Genomic DNA, 6,117 nt, shown 5'->3' on the forward strand with positions numbered 1-6,117 from the left:
AGGGCAACCTATAGAATGGGAAAAAATATTTGCAAACTATTTATCTGATAAAGGGCAAATATCAAACACACAGAAGGAACTTCTATAACACAAAAGCAAACAAAACAAAGCAAAACAAAAACCTAAAAGTCCCAATTAAATAATTGGCAAATGATTGGAATAAACATTTAACCAAAGGAGACATACAAATGCCCAAAAGATAAATGAAAAAATTTTCTACATCACTACTCATCAGGAAAATATAAATCAAAACAACAATGAGATATTATCTCATACCTGTTAGAATGGCTATTCTCAAAAAAGTAACTGTTGGTAAGGTTGCAGAGAAATTGGAACCCTTGTGTGATGCTGATGGAAGTCTAAAAATAAATGGTGCAGCTTCTATGGAAAACAGTATAGAGTTTCCTTAAAAAATTACAAATAGAACAATCATATGATTGAATTATCTCACTTTGGGGTATATATCCAAAGGAATTGAAATCAGGCTCTCAAAGAAATATCTGTACTTTCATGAATATGCAGTATTTTTGTAGTATTATTTGCAATCAGAATGCCCATCAACTAATAAATGGAAAGAAAATGTAGTATATACACACAATGGAACATTATTCAGCTTCAAAAAGGGAAATCCTGCTATATGCAACAATATGGATGAATCTGGAGGACATTATGCTAAGTGAAATAAGCCAGTCACAGAAGGTCAAATAATGCATGATCTCACTTAAAAGAGGAATCCAAAATAGTCCAACTCATAGAAACAGAGAATAGAAATGGTGGTTGCCAGGGATTAAAGGAGGGGGAAATAGGGAATTCCTGTTTAATGGTTATAAAGCTACAGTTACACAAAATGAATACGTTCCAGAGATCTGCTGTACAATAGGGTGCCTATAGTTAACAATACTGTATTGTGCACTTAAAAATGTTAGAGGGTAGATATTATGTTAAGTCTTCTTACCACAATGATAAAAATAACCCCAAACATGTATTACAATGGGGTTTAGAGCTAGCTGCAAGTAACCAGAATCTGCCTGCATTGTTAGAGTCCACTTTTTTTAAAGATCCTCAAAATCTGTTTCAGGAGAATCCCTAATGAAACTTTTAGGGGAAAAAAATTTTGAGGCTGGGCATGGTAGCGTATGTTTGTAATCCCAGCACCTTGGGAGGCCAAAGCAGGAGGATCACTTGAGCCTGGGGGTTCCTGACCAGCCTGGGCAACATGGTGAGAACCCATCTTTACAAAAAATTAGCTGGGCATGGTGGCCTGAACCTGTAGTCTCAGTCACCAGGGACGCTGAGGAGGGAGGCTTACCTGAGCTCAGGAGGTCAAGGCTGCAGTGAACTATGATTACACCAGTGCACTCCAGCCTGTGCAACAGAGTGAGACACTGCTTAAATAAAAATTTACTTGAGACAAACAGATTCATCTACTACAAAATACACTGCTAATTTGTTTTGCTACCCATAAAGTTAAAACTATTCAATCAATTACAGATATAATATGTAAATGAAGGCAGAGTTTTGATTACAAATGCTTCTCTTAAGATTGTTGAGAGTTTCTTAGTCATTGAGAGCTAATCCTGGAGTTTGATTTTCTTTTTCATTCTACCTCTTTGCCTTCGGCACTTCTGCCTACATTTATGTGTAAGAAAAAAATAATTCTGGGGGTTAACTGTCTGCCTCTCTGTACATTGGGATGGTTTGTTTCCTATCCTTTAAGAAAGTCCTTAAATAATAGCTCCACCATGTCTTAGCACTATGATCTTGGCCACATTACCAACCTCTCTGAGTCTCAGTTCCTCAAGTATAAAGTGGATTTAAATTGTATACAATAAGCGTATTAGTCTGTTCTCATGCTGCTAATAAAGACATACCTGAGATTAATTTATAAAGGAAAGAGGTTTAATTGACTCACAGTGCCACATAGCTGGGGAAGCCTCACAATAATGGCTGAAGGCAAATAAAGAGGAAAGTCATGTCTTAAATGGTGGCAGGCAAAAGAGCAGGTGCAGGAGAACTCCCCTTTATAAAACCATCAGATCTTGTGAGACGTAGTCACTATCATGAGAACAGTACAGGAAAGACCTGCCATCATGACTTAGCTACCTCCCACTGGGTCCCTCCCACAATATATGGGAATTATGGAAGCTATAATTCAAGATGAGATTTGGGTAGGGAAACAGTCAAACCATATCATTTTATCCCTGGCCCTTCTCAAATCTCATGTCCTCCCATTTCAAAACCAGTCATGCCTCCCAGCAGTCCCCCAAAGTCTTAACTCATTTCAGCATTAATTCAAAAGTCTACAGTCCAAAGTCTCATCTGAGAAAAGGCAATTTCCCTCCACCTACGAGCCTGTAAAATCAAAAGCAAATTAGTTACCTCCTAGCTACAGTGGAGGTACAGGTATTGGGTAAATACACCCATTCCAAATGGGAGAATTGGCCAAAATGAAGCAGCTACAGGCCCCATGCAATTTCAAAATCCTGCAGGACAGTCAAATCTTAGAGCTCCAAAATGATCTCCTTTGACTCCATGTCTCACATTCAGGTCATGCTAAAATGCAAGAGGTGAGTTCCAGTGGTCTTGGCCAGTTCCACCCCTGTAGCTTTGCAGGGTACAGCCTCCCTCCTGGCTGCTTTCAGAGGGTGGTGTCAAGTGTCTGTAGCTTTTCCAGGCTCATGGTACAAGCTGTCAGTGGGTCTACCATTCTGGGCTCTGGAGGAAGGTGGCCTTCTTCTCATAGCTCCACTAGGTGGTACCCCAGTAGGAATTCTGTATGGGGGTTCCAACCACACATTTCCCCTCTGTACTGTTCTAGCCGATGTTCTCTATGAAGGCTACACTCTTATAGCAAACTTCTGCCTGGAAATCCAGGCATTTTCATACATCTTCTGAAATCTAGGTGGAGGTTCCCAAACCTCAATTCTTGACTTCTGTGCATCTGCAGACCCAATACCATATGGAAGCTGCCAAGACTGGGGGCTTGCACCCTCTGAAGTCATGGCCTAAGCTGTATCTTGGCCCCTTTTAGCCATGGAGTCTGCATTCAACAGGGAGGCTCTGGGCCCAGCCCATAAAACCATTTTTCCCTCCTAGGTCTCTAGGTCCGTGTGTGTGTGGCTGCCATGAAGGTTTCTGACATGTCCTGAAGACATTTTCCTGGTTTTGGCAATTAACATTTGGCTCCTCTTATACATATTTCTGCAGCCAGCTTGAATTTCTCCCCAGAAAATGGGTTTTTCTTTTCTACAGCATCATCAGGCTACAAATTTTCCAAACTTTTATGCTCTATCACCTCTTGAATGCTTTGCTGCTTAAAAATTTCTTCTGCCAGATAACCCTAAATCATCTCTCTCAAGTTCAAAGTACCACCGTTCTCTAGGGCAGGGGCAAAATACCAGCAGTCTCCTTGCATAGCAAAAGAAACCTTTACTCCAGTTTCCAACAAGTTCCTTACCTCCATCTGAGACCACCTCAGCCTGGACTTTATTGTTCATATCACTATCAGCATGTTGGTCAATGCCATTCAGCAAGTCTCTCGGAAGTTCTGAATGTTCACATCTTCCTGTTTTCTGAACCCTCCAAGTCTCTAGGAAGTTTCAAACTTTCCTACATTTTTCTGTCTTATTCTGAGCCCTTCAAACTGTTCCAACCTCTACCTGTTACCCAGTTCCAAAGTCGCTTCCACATTTTCAAGTATCTTTACAACAGTGCCCTCCTACCATGTAACCAACTGGACTGTATTAGCTTGTTCTCACACTGCTAATAAAGACCTGCCTAAGACTGGGTAATTTATATAGGAAAGAGGTTTAATTGATTCATAGTTCCACATGGCCAGGGAAGCCTCACAATCATGGTCGAAAGTGAATGAAGAGCAAAGTCATGTCTTAGATGGTGGCAAGCAAGAGTGCTTGTATAAGGGAACTCTCCTTTATAAAACCAACAGATCTTGTGAGACTTATTCACTATAACCAGAACAGCATGGGAAAGACCCACCCCCATGATTCAATTACCTCCCACCAAGTTCCTCCCACAACATGTGGGAATTAGGGGAGCTATAATTCAAGATGAGATTTAGGTGGGGACAGAGCCAAACCATATCAATAGGGCTGTTGTGAGGAAGATTAAACAAGTAAATACACAAAATGGGTTTAGCCCAGTGCCTAATACAAAGTAAACACTAAATATACATTATTATTAATTATTATTATAATTGGAGAGGAACTGACTCATAAAGTGTTAAAAAGATATAAAGAAACAAAACACACACTTAGAGACTTTTAGGGGTTGACAAGGAGAATCAGAGATATTTTAAAATATAAGTTCCTTACTTTATAATAGCTAACCTGTATTGATTACCTATTATATGCCAATTATGTGCCAGGCATTGGACTATGCACATTATATACATAATCTCATTTAATCTTAATTGTAACTGCAAATAACTAAAATGTACTACAGAGAAATTAAGTAATTTCTCCAAACTCCCCTTTAGAAGAAATTGAGCCTGGATTTATAATACAAACTGGTCTGCAAATATATATTTATAGTATCATTTTCCAAAATTATTCCATGTGCCATGACCATTGAAGCGTGAAGTTGCTCATTGTGCTATGTGCCATGACATTTAAAATGAGAAGTTATTGTCTATGACCATACCACCCTGAACATGCCCCATCTTATCTGAAAAGAGAAGTTCTTTAAGTTTCAGCATTCTGGATTTCATGAACCAGTGAAATGAAAGAAAGGGCAGGGGTGGTGGAACTTGACGTAAGATTGTTGATTTTTAAATCAACAACCTCTTTTTAAATTGAATAAACACAGTTTTAGGGGTAAAAGAATCACCAAATATTGCTGTTGATTTTTTTCTTTTGCTAAGCATTGATACAAACTTCATCATATATCAAATGAACTAAAAAATAGGTCCAGGAATTCTATTTGGGTTTTCTGACTCCTTGGCAAAAACGTTTTTTTTTTTTACATTCTTCAAAAAGTTAGTTTAATTGACAAATAAAAATTGCATATATTTATGGAGCACAACATATTTTAAAATACATATATATTGTATAATGACTAAGTCACACTGAGTAAGATATGCATTACCTGGCATAATTTTTTGTGGTAGTGAGATATCACTATTTTCAGTAATCTATACGAATCAAAATAGTATTTTAAAAAATACATTTAAAAAAATTACACTAATTGTAGTTCTCGTCCAAGTTTGTTCTACATTTAATTATTACATTTTCTGTAGTCCCACTCTGTTTATTTCTCACATAATATTAAGATGGAGATTCAACTGGATTACTGTGTTTCATTGTGATTTATCTGTTTACATGTCTCTGAGTAAATTATGAACTCCTTGAGGAAAGGTACCTTGTCTATACATGCTTGATGTACAGCTCCTGGTAAGCAGTATGACCTAAAGTTGTTGAATAAAGGAATGGAATTTATAGATATAATCTGGAACATATATCAAATTTATAATAACACTCAATTTGTGTGTGTATATTATATAATATTCATCCATATACATCTCTATATTATATGTAGAGTTGCATGCAGTTCACTACTGTATTCAAAATGATATTCAAACGCTATTCAAAAAATTCTAAATGACGTATTTTAAACAGCATGAAATGTTACACAAATCCATTTTTAAATAGTATTATTGTATAACCTGTAAACTAGAGTTACTGCACACACACGCACGCCCCACAAATTCTACTTAACAAGCTATTTACCGCAAAGTAATTCTAAGACCTTATATACATTGCCTGATGGAAAAGTCTGGAGATTGGAGTCAGGCAAAAATATCTGCATTTCGGTTGTCTAGCACTACCTGAGTGACTTCGGCTGCTTCTTTCTGAAACTGAACTTTCTGCGATGTGTAGATATTTAATACCATGCTTAGGGAACTGGTTTAAGGACTGGAGGTAATAATGCATGTGAAGGGCTGATGAATGTTGTTAGCAACCACACTCTCTAGACTCTCTGGAGTTCCTTCCTCGGTTGCAAACTAAGTCAAGGTTTTTTGTTTGTTTGTTTGTTTGTTTTACACATTATGAGTCTTTTATGTCAGGAAAACTACACGAATCTCAACTTTGGCAATTCAGA

At 37.7% G+C, this 6,117-nt stretch overlaps 1 long non-coding RNA gene across 9 annotated transcripts in view; it reads right to left on the reverse strand.

The window, feature by feature from the left end:
* LOC103794834 (uncharacterized) overlaps positions 1–6,117 on the reverse strand; it is a 170,938-nt gene that overhangs the window by 164,279 nt on the left and 542 nt on the right. For 8 of the 9 annotated variants that reach the window (XR_008473382.2, XR_008473377.2, XR_008473379.2 and 5 more), the window contains exon 2: positions 1,310–1,365. The exons of the other annotated variant lie outside the window; for it this stretch is intronic. This is a non-coding gene — a long non-coding RNA (uncharacterized LOC103794834). The remainder of the gene's footprint in view (positions 1–1,309; positions 1,366–6,117) is intronic. 9 annotated transcript variants of the gene reach the window in all.

The sequence above is a fragment of the Callithrix jacchus genome, chromosome 11 (genome assembly GCF_049354715.1).
Source record: "Callithrix jacchus isolate 240 chromosome 11, calJac240_pri, whole genome shotgun sequence".
In the NCBI taxonomy this organism is placed as follows: Eukaryota; Metazoa; Chordata; class Mammalia; order Primates; family Cebidae; genus Callithrix; species Callithrix jacchus.